This window comes from Macrobrachium rosenbergii, chromosome 48 (assembly GCF_040412425.1).
Source record: "Macrobrachium rosenbergii isolate ZJJX-2024 chromosome 48, ASM4041242v1, whole genome shotgun sequence".
Taxonomy (NCBI): Eukaryota; Metazoa; Arthropoda; class Malacostraca; order Decapoda; family Palaemonidae; genus Macrobrachium; species Macrobrachium rosenbergii.
This window is the reverse complement of record NC_089788.1, coordinates 24274108-24292986: the sequence shown is the minus strand read 5'-3', so window position 1 is coordinate 24292986 and position 18879 is coordinate 24274108. Positions and strand designations below refer to the sequence as shown.

Below are 18879 nucleotides of genomic sequence, written 5' to 3'. Positions count from 1 at the left end.
ACAGGAAAAAAAAAAGTTTTAATTTGTCAGAAAGTAACCAACACGAAAGACCTAGGCTACTTCACGAGAGAGAGAGAGAGAGAGAGAGAGAGAGAGAGAGCTGTGAGTTTTTGCCAAATACGCGTGTATTGAATACATATCCAACGTGGGTTTATGTAATCCTTTATGTCAGTGCCTACAGCTGGCATGGGATTAAATGGCTAGTTTTCACATGGAAACTATTTATCGATGAGGCAGCATCATGAACACAGGACCTACTTCGGGTTCTATATTGTTGCAGTATTTACATTTGAGCTAGATTTACACGGTTTACTGCTGCATATTCTTCCTCTTGCATTTAATTACCTCTTAAGAGTGCCGGTCTTAACAGCGAATCCTAAGAGCGTTTTAATCTGTCGTGTATTGTAACAAGTTAATGTGAGCTGATAGTGTCATCTATAACTCAAAAGCAACACACTACTTGGAGCAATATTGTTGCTTATTATGGAATATAATATATGCACACTGTGTGCACAACTGGCAGCTTAATAAACATTCGCTTCTCGTTCCGCCCTCAGACGGGAGGAAATGAGGCCTGTGTCTTTTGTGTTGCCAACCAGAGGGGACAAATTGTTCCCCTTTTCACTGCTGGATCCGACGACGGTTGGTTTTCAAGACTCTATGATGATTTTCTACGCAGGAGAGGTTATAGTCTCAGTTAACGAGTCATATGTCTCCTCTTTTAGCAGAAGTTAATTTTCTTTTATCCCTGAGTTTGGCTGTTCCATTTCCTCAAGAAAGCAGAAGAGATCGATATATGTTTTAATCATTCACAACGGCTCTCTTTTATGGTATTCACGCATCCATAAAGTCTTGTAGGATATTTTGCAGGAAAAAAAAATTTCTCTTGCACTAGGATGAAATCCGATAGCCTATTCTCATCATCTAATGTACCGGTTTCAGATATCCTGCTAATAAAGGTTTCAGTATCTTGCAAAACCCACTCTCCTGTTCTCTCCTGTCTAGGTATTGTGTTCTCCAAAGAAAAGGTCACGCTTATTTTATCAGCACTTGTAATCCTATGCCTTTCCTTGCATTTTCCGCCCGTAGGGGGTTAGTGCCGTCAGTGCACCTCATGTGGTGCACTGTAGGCATTACTTGAGGTTCTTTGCAGCGTGCCTTCGGCCCCTAGCTGCAACCGCTATCGTTCCTTTTACTGTACCTCGTTTCATATTCTCTTTCTTCCATCTGACTTTCCACCCTCTCCTAACAAATGATTCTTAGTGTAACTGCGAGGTTTTCCTTCTGTTACAACTTTCAGACCTTTTACTGTCAATTTCCGTTTCAGCGCTGAATGACCTCACAGGTCCCAGTGCATGGCCTTTGGCCAAAATTCTATATTCAGTTTAATTCTTTATATTTTCTGCTCATAAAAGGCGATGAGGTTCTTAATACTTGGAGAAAGAGAGCGTATCTAGCCTACGTTATACTCCAATTTGGCTGCTGTGCTTAAAGCTGTTTTGTTTCATTGTTCAACATTGGTTCAAGTTATTCGGCGCTTTGAATCGAACGCCGTGACTAGTAAGCGTACTGGCGTTATGCAGTAAATAAACCGATCGTGGGAAATGTCCAGTGTTATGCAAAGGGCCGTCACTTCCACTAAAATTTCTGAAACCATTCTCTGTGTCCGGTGCATGTTGATTCTTGTTTTTCTAATTATTTCAAAATGTTTTTATTTTCCAGAGATATCTAGGTTATAAGAATGCAGTAGCAGTGATTGACATTTCCTTTGATTTACCACTTTGCAAAGTAGCATGTGAAAAAGATTAATATTAATTGAAAAATTTCAAAGAATTTATAATGGTCTTCAGAATTTATTCGAAATGGATTGTAAAGTAATATGTGAGAACAATTGAAAATAATTAAATAGATTTAAAAGAAATAATAAAGTTCTTTATTAATCTACTCTCGATGTATTTTTTCTAACTTATTCCTATGCAATATCGGATAAAGCAGAATAAACCTGCGAAGTTTTTGCATCATTTGATGGTGTATTAAGAGAGGAATGTATGCATAAATATAGCACACCTCTTTGCGCGATATTTTGAAGCGATACTTAATTTTCATTGCTATTATCATCGGGTTTATTTCATAGGGTTTCCTTCCCTAAATTCTGATGCCAGTGCAAAAAGCAAAATTGTTGGATAGACTTTAGTTTACAATACAAATCCAGAAATTTTAGATGGATTTTATTTTACAGTAAAATTGGATATCAGTAATTTAAAGAGTACCTAAATGATGTTCGGTGAACATATAATTTTTTTTACAGTAATAGAATTTCAGAGGTTTTGGAGGGATTTCAGTATATGATAAAATATTAATAATTTAAAAGTTACACTCACCATCAAAGTGGTTGCCTATTGAATTATACTCAATGAAAATTCCGTAAGGTCTGAGCAATTTTTAGTGTCGGATAAACAAAGACTGATCGTTTAAAATCCCATTGTAACTCTTCAATGTCTCATCCCATACCAATGAGAGGTAATTATGATAATCTTTAAAAAAGTTTTTTTTCTTTTAATTGTACTTTGGAAGACCTTAATTTCAGATAGTATACACTCTCAAGATCAGTACCGGTAGATGGAGATAGAGCAATTCGCGATAAACTAATATCAAAGGGTATGGTTGAGAGATTACCTTTTTTAATTACGGCTGAACACGCTCAGGAAGTAATAATTAGGCCGTAATGAGGGCAAAGATCAGACTCTGCTCTGTACACAAATATTTGATCCTTAAGTAAACAGGAGCATTGAAGGACTTTCTAAACAGAGACTATTTTGGAAATCAGAAATGTTGATGGGTGCTGAATAAAAGGACTAGAGGAATTGGAAATACTTAGTAAAGATATATTTAAAAATGTGATAAAATTTTTAGACAAAACGTCCAGTCTCGATTTAAGCAATAAAGAGACTACTTATTACAAAATACTTTAAAATAGTTATATAATACATTATTGTAGTTCCTAACTTGTAATATAAAAAATACTCTCCAGTAACAAGGACAGAGATCAAAGGCTTTATGTATTTCCTTCCTTGCTTACTAAAAGTCGCTAAAGCTCATTATGACACGTATTTCCTTCCGATTCTGGAGATTTTTGGCTGTCCAAATACAAGAGTGACTTTTGGTAAATACTTCACAAGTAAAATATAATATTTTACCCTTGCAAAATAAAGAACTTTTTATAAGTTCGGTTTTTTCTCTTATATTAATGTTGACAAATTTGCAGTCTTTGACAGTGCAACTTTAATCAAACTGAATTTTGTTGATGCCTATACAACAACAGTTCTTCCCGTAACTTCACTTATCACTTGATATTGAGAATGTGTTGGTTGTCCTCTGTCCATTTCTTAATATTTTAGGATAGGCGTGCTACTGAAAACCTTCACATCCGAATGAAGTGAACGAAGAAATTCTTCTTCCAACGTTGAGTTCGAACCCACGCTTGTTAGAAGACTGAAGTTAGCGCTTGACACTTACGCCCGATAGACTGATAAGGATTTACTCCAGCACATACGTGCGTATGTCTTTCGTCCTAAAGTTGAAATCCCCGTAGAGATGTAGTGCCGTCAGTGCACCTCACCGGTTGCACTGTAAGCATTAATAAAGTTTCTCTGCAGCGTCCCTTCGGCCCCTAGCTGCAACCTCTCTCATTCCTTTTACTGTACCTCCATTCATATTATTTTTCTTCCATTTTGCTATCCACCCTCTCCTGACAGTTATTTCACAGTTCAACTACTTTGAGGTTTTCTTCCTGTTACACCTTTCAAACCTACCTACTTTCAATTTCCTTTCCAGCGCTGAATGACCTCATGGTCCCAGTGCTTGGCCTTTGGCCTAAACTCTGTACAGTATTCCTAGAGTTGAAATAACCCCATCCTCACCATGGTGGCTCAGTGTTAAGCATCCCTTTATTCAGGCTAGAATATTATAGTCTGCTGGTCATATCCTTCAGTTTTATGCATTGTTTTAGTATCGATGGCCTCTTAAGTTCTCTGTTGTTGGTAAAACAGTACTAAAGTTATGGTGTTAGTTTTTGGGTGAAAGTAGCCTCACACACTCAGATGAAACACACTGATTTCATGCTACATCTTACTCTCTCTATTCAAAACCGAAACATTTTCCATGTTTCCTCGTCTTTTAAACCAACTATACGCCTATCCTGCTATATGTATATAACCCAGAAAAACTAATGATACAACTAAAAGCTATCTGCTAACAGAGGGTGCATAGTGGAAATAATATTTTGTGTTAATAGGTCTACCCACTGGTGACATTATTCTTGGCTTGCCTTCTCCATGACCTTTGCCCTAACTATATTCTAATTCAGCCGCCCCTCTTGCCAGACATCGCATGATAATTATTGTTGCAGGCATGGCGCATGCAGGAATTGCTTAATAAAAGATGCAAATTCCCTAAGAACGAGACATTTTCTTCTGGAGAATTCGCAGTACAGTATATTACTATTAATAAAGTCGATGGGAAAAAATATGGCAAAGAAGCTTACTTGAAGATAGTGAAAGCTTCGGAGATATTCGTCAGGATAAAGTTCGGGAAATGTATATAAATGAAGATGAGAGGAATACTGTATACATTCATACTTAGTTACTGAAAAATTTTACTATGAGTATACGAATATCCAGCTAGCCGTTGAAAAAACTCGCGAAAAGTGTGAAAGTGATGCACCATTAAAATGTTCAATGAATGCAAATTATGACAAAAATATTTCAAAGAAAGAGTCCCAATATATGTCTATAAAGCCTGGGCTTTCATCGTTCCTAATGCTCAGCTAATTCCGATATTAAAATGTCCAAGCTCTCCCATCAATATGTAATACAAATTAATGACTCGTGTTTGCTTCAAACATTTCCATATCAAAATAGTCAGGCCTTTGTAACACGGTGCAATAGCAATGAATGGTCTATGATGAATTATTATTCCATATCCAGATATTTAAAAATTCAATAAAAAGAGGTTAAAAATGGACGGTGTCACGCACACATATATACATCTTTGTCTGTCTGTCGATATATATGTTTATGTGTGCATATGAATTTGTTTGGAATTCTCTTCCCACCTCTGTTTTTATTACTTTCGTACATATTCTCTACTTTCGTACATATTTTCTTCCTTTAAGAGGCAGGTCTATAGCTTCCTTCCTCCTTGATTAAGCCTAATTCTTCTTCCTCTCTCTTCCTTGTTTATTCCCTCGCGTCTTGGCAGTACAAGGGCATTAGAATGGCCGTCTCATGGGCCTTTATGTACTTAATAAATGTAAAAAACACGCGCACACGGACAAGGAGAGAGAGAGAGAGGGATTTAGGATGCGTGGCAAACCGTTGAAGTATTTTGTATAATTTCATATTGAACAACGAACGGCACAATAAATTCGGAAGTTACATTAAAACAGTGCAACTGTGATACCCAAAATGCTGACATCGCGGAAAATACTTGTATCTCTATTACGTTACAGGTTTCGATAAATATTCAGGCATTTATTATATTTCTAAACTTAGGTTTTCGAAAGAATGGACGTTCTTAAATACGTTAAGGTTAGAAGCTCTTTATTTAATGTATAAGAACATTGATGCATTTGCCGTCATGTCTTTGCATACATATATGCACATACTGGCTTGGTCACGCAAGTACACACACACACACACACACACACACACACACACACACACACACACACACACACATATATATATATATATATATATATATATATATATATATATATATATATATATATATATATATATATATATGTAGATAGATAGATAGATAGATAGATAGATATACAAACACAAATGTAGGGAAAAATTAATACAAAGGTGTATTTTAACTAATGCAGTTCATCATAGAAGAATCTCTGAAGGTACGATTATTATTTTTATTTAGCAGTTCCTTATAACTGACAAAAATAAAAGAAAAAGAGAGAAAGAAAGCACTTCCAAATGAATACCTTCGTTAAAGTTTACTGCCTGGCCGAACTTGTCATTAAAAACTCTAAGAATTTTATAACGTATATTTTCGTAGTTGTTTGCACCATTTTTATTCGTCAGCATCTTCATCAAAATGAAAATGATTTAGTCTTTTAAAGAGGACAGAGATGTAAAATTGCAAAAAAAAATTAGGCGCGAATAGAGAGGTAGGAAAATGATTTACATTCTTGACTCTCAAATCTAATTGCGATGTTACCGGGATTTGTTTGCCACAAAAAGATATCTTTGTATTTATTTTATTTTTATCTCCTACTAGACTGTTTTTTGCTTTGAATAATTTTTCAGCTCATGATATCTTTACATGATATTAATTTTGTTTGGCATAAAAAAAAATCTTTGTGTTATCTTTTTAATCTCCAACATCAAGAATTCTTGCTTTGAAGAATTTTTCAGCTTCTGATACCATTATACAAGAGGAATTCAGTGTAGTGATATTTATCTTTCTGGTCTAAAAAAAATTATCTAGTAACATTTAATGCCATTTTCTTGCTTAAATCGTCAGAAATGCGCTTCTGTTCTGAGGGCAGTGATACCATGAAAAACAAAGAGATTGCACTTAGTTTAGATAAAAGAAACGCATTCCCTTGTCGGATGAAAAACGCTTTTATAATAGGATACGATGCTTAGAGTTTTATCTCAGCTAAGGCGGAGATAAAACACTCCCAAACAAATGTGACATTAACTGGTTAAGTTCACCGTTTCTTTGTAAAGAATGTCGCCAGGCATTTAACTATTAGTCTGATTCCCTAACATTTTTGTGTAGGTTTTCTACCGGAAGCCTTGAATCCGAATCTGAGGACGAAATAAAGAAATTCCTGCTCCGGGAGAAGATTCGATCCTGGGTTTGAGGAATGAAGTCGTGGATGGTTATAAGTGCTGGAGAAAAGGGTTGCTAATGCTAGCTAGACTCCAGTTTCTCCCGCACAGGTTCCACCCCCGGCGCAGGAGAAGAATTTCTTCTTTTCATTACCAAATTCGGATTACAGGTTATGAAGAGAAGTTAGGTGTTCCCTACATATCAGTCTCTGTATTCTCATGTGTTTTAAGATACTGAAGTTTCAGCGTCAGCAGGATCACATTACAGTGCTTATACACAACAGACACACACATATTATATATATATATATATATATACACATATATATATATATATATATATATATATATATATATATATATATATATATATGTATATAGATAGATAGATAGATAGATACATACATACATAGATACAGATGTGTATTTAAACTTGCATAGTTAGGATTTCATGTCAAAGGTTCCTTGCGGTCCATTGAATCTTACTTTGAATTTCACAATAACTCGCATGATTTTCTCTCTTCCTCGTTAGACATCTAGCAGGTGAAAGAATGTATGTGCTTAAGATTTTGTACGAATGGGAGTTTTGAAATCTACCATTAGATCATTAAACAGTAAGTCTGTTAGTGTTTTTAAGTATAAACCACTAGAGAGTTCTAAATGCACAAATATGTTATCAAACAAAAACTTTTTGGGAATTTACTACTCATTTTAAACTAATTCTGTTTAACCGAATTCAGATATTTTATTCATAAGAGCTTACATATTGTTAAAAACCTTGAAAGGAAAACGTCATGAACTTGAGAGCTCATATGAAACAAAAACATTGGTCAAGTATGATTAACATATTACATAGGTCCTTTTTTTGTCTCGCATAGTCCATATATAATGTATATATTTAGGGGGGAGGGGAGGTGTGCATGTCAATGAAGGGAAAAAGCTTCGAGATCTCACATCATCCTCGTCATTTGTGAATGAATGCAGCGGCACTTTGTACTAACACTCACACAGGCAGCAGCCTTTGTTTTCTAGTAGATCACTGCTTTTACTTCCATGCCATTCTAAACATACGCCAGCATCAACAGTCTCGCGTTGAGGACCAGCTGCTCGATATTTTTGTGTGTTTTCAAAAGCATTTCAAACGATCATTGTAAAACCTGATGTATAGCATGAATATAGACGAAGGCTGTGCTAATTCACCACACAAGAAAAAATGCATTTATGAGCCCTTATCAGAGTCGCAGAGATGCTTCTTAACTAGTATGTACTATAAGAGTTTGCTGTGATATATGTGGGTGCGTAGATCATTGGGATCGCATTAGCAAGTCCGTGGTTTGATTCCTGCTTGCCGCCCACCAGTCGCCCCAATGGTCATTGGATGCCAGCATCGGCTAGACTCAAGACAAGGATATTTGGCTATCTATCTATCTATCTATGTATCTATCTATCTATATATATATATATATATATATTATATATATATATATATATATATATATATATATATATATATATATATATATATATATATATATATAGGTGTGTGTGTGCATTCGTTTTTCTGTTGTAACTATTTGGCTTATCGAGCCATTGTAAGATATAATTGCAATACCTCCTTTATCTTCTTTAGTCTTCTTTCCCATGAGCGTCTTTTTGACATTTTTTTCCGCTCCACACATTTACTAGGCAAAAACAATAACAAACCGAGATAGCTTTTCTTCGATATTCGCCTTCTGAACGGTAGTAATTTTGTTGAGGTCGTTTGATATCACGGGACTAAAACTTCCAAGTTTTTTGTTCACATTTCTCACTTTTCAGACAGAAATTTTCTGTTTCCTTTTGTTTTTATAGAACCTGGAAATTTAACGTACGGTGAACTGGTTTCATTGTTCCTGTAAGAGTCAAGCTGTAATTTACATTCCATTTATTGTTGACAAGGATAAATGGAAGTCCTCTGCCTTATCGTTAACATCACCCTACCGTCCAATTTTCGACTGTCTGTTGAACTGTCTTGAGCTGCTTTTAGGCGTCTCTGCACGTTTGTACTTGGCACATTACGTGCATGTTATTACCAAGGATTCCATGACATCATTAAAGCGAGGCTTTTAATCCCAGTGGATACCATGTGGGAAAGAGTGTTAGTTATATACTTAGCGAATTTGGATTATTTTCAGACGTCCAACAATACGATGTTGTTTTTATTGGAACTCCCCCGTTATTGTTGGAAATCATTCTACTTGTAAAAATGACTATTTTATACCTAGATCAAATAACTTGATAGCCATGATAGAAGCGTAAGTTATAGGTGAAGAAAAAGGCTTGAAATCATTTAGAGCATAGGATAGGGTGGTGGTGGTTATTTGCAAGGGCCAAGAATTACCATACATATGGCATACGAATGCATTTGAACTTGATATTGTATAATATAGGGTAAGATATTGCCGTAATGCTTGTACCATAACCTTGTGTAACACAATCACCAATAACATAATGAAAAAATTTGGTGTAAGAAAGTGGAAAATATGAAAATTATACCATGATTATTGCAAATAAACGGGCACAAAAACCCCACGCACTTATAAAGCAAAAATTAAAAAATAATAATTTAATATTTCTGAGAGTATTACTGCCAACTTTTTCCTGAATAATGAAGAACAAAATAACATAATTATATACAAACTGTTTACATTATCATTAGCAGGGAAGATATTTCTGTTGTAGTGACAGAGGTAAGAGCGAGACACGCCAAATCATTTTTGTTAGACAACACGAATAAATTATAGAGGAAAGAACTCCAGGAAATGTTCAGGTGTAATTGAAGACACCAAGTTTGTTAAAACATAAGTGCTATCGAAGTAATTTCTTAAGAAATAGTCATGAAAGGGTCAGTTAAGTGGTATGAGAGAAATGCATAACACTGGTAGAAATTAATATTTCAGTAATATTCTTTATATATATATATATTATATATATATATATATATGTATAAATATACTTATACTGTATATATATATATGTGTGTGTGTGTGTGTTGGAACTAGTGGTCCAGTGGATATGAAATCCCCTCTTCGGCGAAAGGTTCCATGTTCGATTCCCGAACTAGCTGGCATTCTTTAGTCCAGTTTTGTAATGTCCTTTCCTGTGCAGCTGTTAACCAGGCAGGGGAAAAGCACTGAGCTAGCAGCCTCATCCCAGAAGACAGTGGTTAGGATGCCTCCTATGTTTAATTCCCGAGTGAGCTGTTACGATTAAGACCCATTCTGCTTATTCCTTTGATAACTAAGATAACCTAAAGCAAATTGGTTGGTTATGTACCCGGTATATACATGACTATGGTGGTCCGCAACCATAAAGGTGCCTGGCATGGGGAAGGCATATGCTGATTCTTTAGATCTTAATTTTCGCTTTTTGAAGGTTCGTATTCTTAACTATTTATAAATCATTCATATAAATGCACTCTCACTAATGGCAACTTTTATATTCTGCAAGAAATAAAAGTATATTGGTAGCCCTGAGTTTTCCCTCGAATTGGTTTTGTAGACAAATGTGACAAAAGAAATGGGGAAAATTGCTTCAAATCGGATTACTCAAGTTCAATCCCATCATTCAGAATTATTATTGGAACGTGCGCCTGGAATGTTGGCTTTTATTATTGGGAAGAAATTGGTCCCATTTTTCAGGAAGATTACAAATCGGAATTAAAAACAACAAATGATTTAGAATGACTGCTTCCTCTTTCATTCCAGAATGTATACTTTCTTGAAGAATAAGCATGAAATTGCCATTTGCTTATTCACGTTATTCCTTTTGCAAAAGAAAAAAAATAGGTGAAAGGCATGAGAGATACTTTTCGAATGCCTTTTACGTTCTCTCTCTCTCTCTCTCTCTCTCTCTCTCTCTCTCTCTCTCTCTCTCTCTCTCTCTCTCTCTCTCTCTCTCTCTTTTGACATTAATTTGAAATAAATGGAAAATTATTTACGAGATATTAGGTGTAAAGGTACCATCATCATGTACTGATGATATATCTCCGTAAATATCTCCATAAATATCAAATGTAATAGACAAGTCGAACCCCTAACATAATTAGACCCATTTCAGTCTTTCGTGCACGCAGGCACTACTTCATTCCCTGGCTGTGCAGGACTTTTCTTTCTAATACTTCAGTCTATGCTATTATCATCAACCTGTTATCATACATTTTTATCTGCACTACAAGAATACCAAGTATACTTCAGTCCATATTTTTACCATACTTTCTTAACATCTCTGCATTTCTTGCCCTTAAGTCCCTGATACATCACATATGCTTAGTAGGCAAAAGAATAATTTCAACATCTTCCAGCTTATTTTGGTTAATAGTGAACATGTACATTTCACATCTTCATGTATCTTTCACCTCTTCAACCCTCCTTACACCACAATCATACATCAGTTATGTTTCGCAGGAAAATTATCTCATAAACTTCCAACTATATTTTCATTAGTTTTCACTCATTACTTATCTAAAACAGAGAAGGTTCAAAATTCGTTTTTATATTCCAACTTCAGCCTCATAATTTTTGCATACTGTTATCTTATCATGATATGTTATACCATAATTTTTTACCCGTGTTGTTGAAGATTATTCTTAGATACGATTTTGGGAGAGGCCATGGTGATGTTGATCTATACTACGTATCGTAGCTAAACGTGAGACGAAGTAAAAATGTCCGAAGCAGATATAAAATATAATGTACGTAAACCGATTAGTTGGTTTACATTCAGACCAAATGACGATGGTTTGACTTCGCGGAGGAAAGAAGAACACTCCAAAAAGTTATGCATTTTCACATTTGCATTTTTACTCAGGCATCGAATAGCACACTCCTAGAGGCGTTGTTCTTGAGTTTTTAGTAGAATCTTCAAGAATTTAAATTGCGACACAAATCCAAGCATTTCATAACATGGAATCGATTAAAGTAGTCAGTGAAATGTAATGAGCTAGCTTCTGCTAATTTTAGTGTAATAAGTTGTTGCAAACGGACTACACACAGTTATACTTATAAACTAGTAAAGTAAATAATCAAGTAACTGGGAGATATCTGGCGTCGTGACTGCCTGGGTTATCAATTAGGTAAGAGGAATCCTTTTTACCTCTAATTTGCTCTGCCAAGACTCGATATCCACTTTTATTACCATACGACATCAACCGTGAATAATTTGCAATTAGCCCAAGTGGGCGTCATGTCTGAGTCGTGCAACAATCAGCTCACGTTGGCTAGGTTCGTGAATTGCGCCGTCATATCGCCACCAGTCCACCCAGCTCTAAATGGGTACTAGCGTTTTCTGGGGTCAAGCAAAAGGGTGTAGGGCTAGCAGCCTCACTTCTAAAAGAGTGTGTTTGAAACCAAGAAAGCTGAGTCCTTCTGACGCCACCCCTTCCAGATGGAGAAAAAGATGAAGAAAAGCGAAAGGCTAAAAAGTGGCCACCACAAACATAACAAAGAAGAGTCCATTCGCGCACAGCTTTTGTCTTTGTCTGACCTCAAAAGCCATCGGTGGAAATATTCGAAGCTGAATGTCCCTTGAAGCAACTGCGCCCTTTCCCATCACATCTTTATACGTCGACGTGGGCTACCAGAAGGGCTTCCCCAACAGTATCAGTTGCCCTCGATGGCTCTAATGTTTCCTGACTTGAGTGAGGTGGAAAATACACCCAAAACAATTTTGTTCCCTCGAGTGAGATCCAGTTACCGAAGTGTCCGATATATTTCACTATATGTATTCCTTGTAAAGTGTTTTTTAAATGTGAGATTTGGATCTCGTAAAATGTATTTTAGTTGATTGAGACGGTACCTAGAAACACTGACTATTCGCTCTTTTTCTTTTTGTCTCTCATTTCAGCCTTGTTGGAAGTCACCTTTTTTATATTTTTGTGTTGAATTAATCTTAGGTTAATAATAACTTTCGTTCTTTAAAGGATTTTAATTAGTTTATACCACACTAAGCATCATCTTCATGTCACCTTAGCTGTCTCATGAAAGAAATGATAACAATGAACATATTGTGACCGTTTGCGAAAAATAAAAATGCTTTATTTAAACATATGCTTCACATTACCGAAGTACTTATGTGAATTAACTGAATATAGCTCAGTAAACATGTTCCATATTATCTGATTTCTTTGGTGAAAGAAATTCATTCACAAAATACATACGACATATTTCTTATGCCCAGAAATAGATATGAGAAGTCATAGCAAGCCTCCCAGCCCTTCGATGCTGCCACAATTTGCGAAACCTAACTCCTTGTTTTTCCGTCACTCGTCAGCGAACAGTGTTCCAATAGGCAGCCCCAAGCACCAGTAAATACGGCAATTAAGAGCAGCCAAAACACGTACATTACCGCAAGGGGAAGTGAGAGCTCCCAAAAGCTGCCTGCTCCGTTTTCTTCTTCCTAATTAGACTAATTCGTACCCACGTGTAACAATCATAGGCGAGGTCACGCTACCAATTAGATACATTGTTAGTAACAGTGTTTTCACCGCGAGGGGAGTTCTTGGATAGGTAAAAAGAAAATAGGTAAAATTCAAGCATATCCGTAATGAGGTTCGGGTATCAAGGACTAATGAGCCTATTAATACGGTGGAAGAAAGCGATACTAGAAGAGCGAAAGCGGCCCGTGTAAATGCCAGATACAGCACGTAATATAGCTGATGCATTTCATCATGTATTCCGTATGAAGCTATTAAAATAAAGTTTTTATTTTATTCAGAAATGATTCTCTCTCTCTCTCTCTCTCTCTCTCTCTCTCTCTCTCTCTCTCTCTCTCTCTCTCTCTCTCTCTCGGGAGTGAGGATGGAATGTTATGTCCATATGTTCATGTACCGTTAAACCCAATATGCATCCATTGACTAGTGCGATAAAATATGAAGGTGGTGGTCAGTCGACTGTAGCAATAGAGAGAGAGAGAGAGAGAGAGAGAGAGAGAGAGAGAGAGAGAGAGAGAGAGAGAGAGAGACATGGGTGCTCACTGTTTTCTTCACACTTTGTATTATCTTCCAAAAAATATTGAAGTATGTGCCAAGTTATTCACACCCAAAATAGAATGGAACTATTTATCATATTTCTCTCTCTCTCTCTCTCTCTCTCTCTCTCTCTCTCTCTCTCTCTCTCTCTCTCTCTCTCTCTCTCTCTCTCTGCTTGAAACAGTGACTGTAGAAATCGATGACTGCACACATCTTTCTTTAAAAGTATCAAACGTTATTATACAGTTTAATAAATTTTAGATGGCAAGAACACTTACTTATTTTTTTCACATTCTCATATGTATTTTGTTATGTATTTCTTGTTATCGAACAAGTCAGTATGAAAATTGTTTCATTAGTGTTTAAAAATTGCTGAAGGAAAAAGGAAATTATATGTTATATATATATTATATATATATATATATATATATATATATATATATATATATATATATATATTTATATATATATATATATATATATATATATATATATATATATATATATATATATATATACTATATATATATATATATATATATATATATATATATATATATATATATATATATATATATATATATATATATATATTTATATATATATATACACACACACTCACAGATGTAATAAATGTTAAGCTTAATAAATAATTATGAACCTTGTCCATCAACCAGTCTTGTTATCAGAAATTTATGCACAACCAAAATTATTTACGTGTTAAAAGAAAAAAAAATTAAATAGGTGAAAAGTAAAATTAGAAATTATAAAAACTAATCTCCAATAAAGCCATCAAGACAGTAATTTAACCTATAATTCAATATCACCAAAAACAAATCAGCGAAAATGTTCCCAGGTGTATAGTCTAGTGCTTTCACTCAAATGTACGATAATGGAACGACGTGATGATTTACATACAATCTCGTGTACCAAGCGAGAGTGAGAGGCACTTGTGAATTAAAACAGGGATTTAGGCAGTTATAGTTAGGCTACTTTATGGTCGCAATATATATATATATATATATATATATATATATATATATATATATATATATATATATATATATATATATATATATATATGTATAAATGAAAAGTTTATAGGTCACAGGTATTTTATGAATTACAATACACAGTAGATGGTTAATTAACAAGTGTGGCAGAAAAACTTTCTAAAAATCCTTGAGAGGATGTTTAGCTGTTATCTGACATATTTCCTAATTAATTAAAATTGTTACATCAGGTATTCTCAAGACGTGGGAACTTGCCACATGACTTCGTGAGTTTATTCGCCAGAAATGTCCAGGTTCCAGTGTAAACGTGTGTATGTGCGTTTCTTTTGGGCAGAGTTCCTGGGTGTGAAGGGATTAGCTATGGAAAATATGATCATTCGAAGACCAACACTAAACATCATTAAAAGTCTTCAGTGAAGATTCTGTGGTTCGAGACCTATCGATTAAGACTGTGAACATTGCTGTTTGGAGGTAGGAACCACATTAAATTTCTCGAACTGTAGATTGCTTTTTTCATTTATACATTGTCTTTTGTGTCAAGCATTTATTGTATTGTGTGTACTTTATAAGCCATCAAGACAGTAATTTAACTTATAATTCAATATCATCAAAAACAAATCAGCGAAAGTAAAAATCAAGTACTTTCACTCAAATGTATGATAATGGGACGATGTGATTTACAGACAATCTCATGTACCTAGTGAGAGTGAGAGACACTTGTGAATTAAAACAGGGATTTAGGCAGTTATGGTTAGGCTACCTTGATGGTTGCATCATATATATATATATATATATATATATATATATATATATATATATATATATATATATATATATATATATATGAAAAGCATATAGGTCATAGGTATTTTATGAATTACAATACACAGTAGACGTTTAATTAACAAGTGTGGCAGATAAACTTCCTAAAAATCCTTGACAGGATGTTTAGCTGTTATCTGACGCATTTCCTAATTAAGCAAAATTGTTATGTCAGGTATTCTCAAGACGTGGGAACTTGCCACATGACTTCGTGAGTGCGTTCGCCAGAAATTTCCAGGTTCTAGTGTAAATGTGTATGTGCGTTTCTTCTGGGCGGAGTCCCAGGGTGTGAAGGGATTAGTTATGGAAAAAATGATCATTTGAAGACCAACATTGAACATCATTGAAAGTCTTCAGTGAAGACTCTGTGGTTCAAGACCAATTGATTAAGCCTGTGAACATTGCTGTTTGGAGGTAGGAACCACGTTTAATTTCCCAAACTGTAGATTGCTTTTTTCATTTATACATTGTCTTTTGTGTCAAGCATTTATTGTATTGTGTGTACTTTATAAGTAACATGGGAGGAATTCCCATATCTTTATTTTTATGCATTTTGTTTAATAAGGGATTTATTTGACTTCTTCAGATGTTTTGTTGAGAAAGAGGTTAAAGATGTACTCATTGGGAATGTACTGGACTTTGACTTATTTTGACCTATTGTGAGTTACAGTGCAAAGGCATTAATTAGTTAAAATATGATAGACTGTAATATGATTGATCTTTTGGGAACTTTAGTATTCCATTTTATTTCATCTCTTATTTCTTGCAATCTAGTTATGTTAGATTTTGTCAAATAAATTATTGTTGGTAAAGCTTGTTTCGCTGTAGACCTGAGAGAGAGAGAGAGAGAGAGAGAGAGAGAGAGAGAGAGAGAGAGAGAGAGAGAGAGAGAGAGACAGAGAGAGAGAGAATGCAGGGGGAGTAGGTACAGATATGCACTACCAGTAGCCTTTTTGATGCGGTCACTATTCAAACTACCAACAGATGGGACTTCTCGATCTTGTAGTAACAGGTGAACAATGGAATTTCCTCTCGACTGGGCAACATATATATATATATATATATATATATATATATATATATATATATATATATATATATATATATATATATATATATATATATATATATATATACACATACATATATATATACATACATACATACATACATACATACATACATACATACATACACACACACATAGAACAGAGCGGAAGGAAAGTTAGACAGTTCCTATTAACCATCCAAAAACTTAACATTATAAAAAAAATTATATGTGACTGGATACTAATCAGATAAGGTGATATGTCCAAGAATCAAGAAAGCCATTCGTGTCAAGGTAATTTCTTTCTTCCGTGCATGAAAGGTTTGTTCAGTAAACGAGTAAAATTAGGAGGATTAAAGGAAGGATAACAGAGGAAAAAGGTTAGGAAGAAAAGTAAAGAGAAGATGAAAGAAGGCATAGATGAAAACAGAAAAAAAGAAGATAAGAAAAAACACCAAAAATGCTATTTGCTTTATTATTGTTGCTGCTGACTCCGACACCTTTGTGCGTGATGAAGCCAACCGTGATTTTGATAAAAAAAAAAAAAAAAAGGAACGACGAATTCTTCTACTTAATTTCGTTTCACAGCATTTCTGTTGGCCGAGGAGATTTCTCTTTCTGTTCTACCTGAAGAAGAGTTTTCATGCGTTGTATCAAAATTACATGACGTGAATAATCGAAAAATATTTCCAAATTGATATGTGTTATGTGAAACTGTTCTTGTCAAAGAAATAATATAAATTTGCTTACATATTTCTCTACTAGTGTTCTTATCTTGCAACAAAAAAATGTGGAATGAAAAAGAAGCGCCTCTCTCACTTACACAAACGCGCCACAGGCAACTTGCTCTCCAGAAAATCTGTTCCAAGACTGATGTTACGGGAAAATGTCCCAAGGATATATAATAATATCTTCTCTTTGCTTAAGTGTGTGTGTGTACTGTATACTAATATTCAACCATTGTTCTAATTATAAAAGTGAATTGGGCAAAAGGAGCAACACTTCCTGACAGAAGCACAGTAAAAAACCGCAACCTAATAACTGGTTGATGGTAGGCCGGGACAGACACCCGACCTCGTAAACTTGTGCTGAGTCCGGTACCATTCGGCCACAGTCACCACCTTAGCAAGATAGCTCGTTGTACAAAGTGGTCATGCCATCCTTACGCTACCAGATACACGTCCACACACACACACACACACACACACACACACTATATATATATATATATATATATATATATATATATATATATATATATATATATATATATATATATATATATATATATATATATATATATATATATATATATATATATATATATATATATATATATATATATATATATATATATATATATATATATATAATATATATATATGGTTTTCGGGGCATTTTCGGGGCACAAAGATGTGTGAATTAGCCTACTGAAAATACTGGGTACTCTTCGTTTGTTTTTAAACTTTTGCTGTGGTTTCACCAGGTAAACGGATTATATGCATATTTGTACTTTTGTAGTGATATGTACGTGAACATTTGAGACAAACTATTCTGCTGATTAAATCTGCCAATTCTTTTCACTGTAAACGCCAAAATGACTTCGTAGGTCCTAGGTTTCCAGTACTTTTGCATATATTTTCCTCTGAAATTCTTGAAATCGTGAAAGAAAGAAATGAAGACATTTTTCTTCCCAGGTTGGATTCGAGCCCAAGCGGGTTAAAAGGCTGTTAGGAGCCATCCTGTATTCTTGGGGTTATGCTGATCTCATTCTTCAGCTGCCATAAAAGGATTTACTTACATGAACATCAATATTTGAATTTTCGAAATCAGTCAGTTTCTTTGCTAATATCTTATGACGAACGCTTTAAGATAACTTCTAATATCAGCAGATTAGGAATATACTATGACTAAAATAAATCTATCATACTGCCATTCATGATCTTTGTTGATTAATGCTAGGTAATATAAACCAATCCGTCAGGTCGTACAATACCAACCAATTTGTAGAGATTATTGAGACATAATCAGGAGACCTTAATTTGTGTGTCATACAAATTAAGGTGATTTGTTTGTATCATTCTATTTCCTCATTGGACGGGTGGGTACCGTTCTCAGCTAGCACTCTGC

At 34.8% G+C, this 18879-nt stretch overlaps 1 protein-coding gene across 2 annotated transcripts in view; it reads right to left on the bottom strand.

Annotated features, from left to right (window-relative positions):
* Nucleotides 1-18879, bottom strand: part of LOC136831291 (glycine receptor subunit alpha-2-like) — an 805495-nt gene that overhangs the window by 766907 nt on the left and 19709 nt on the right. The gene's annotated exons all lie outside the window — the stretch shown is intronic.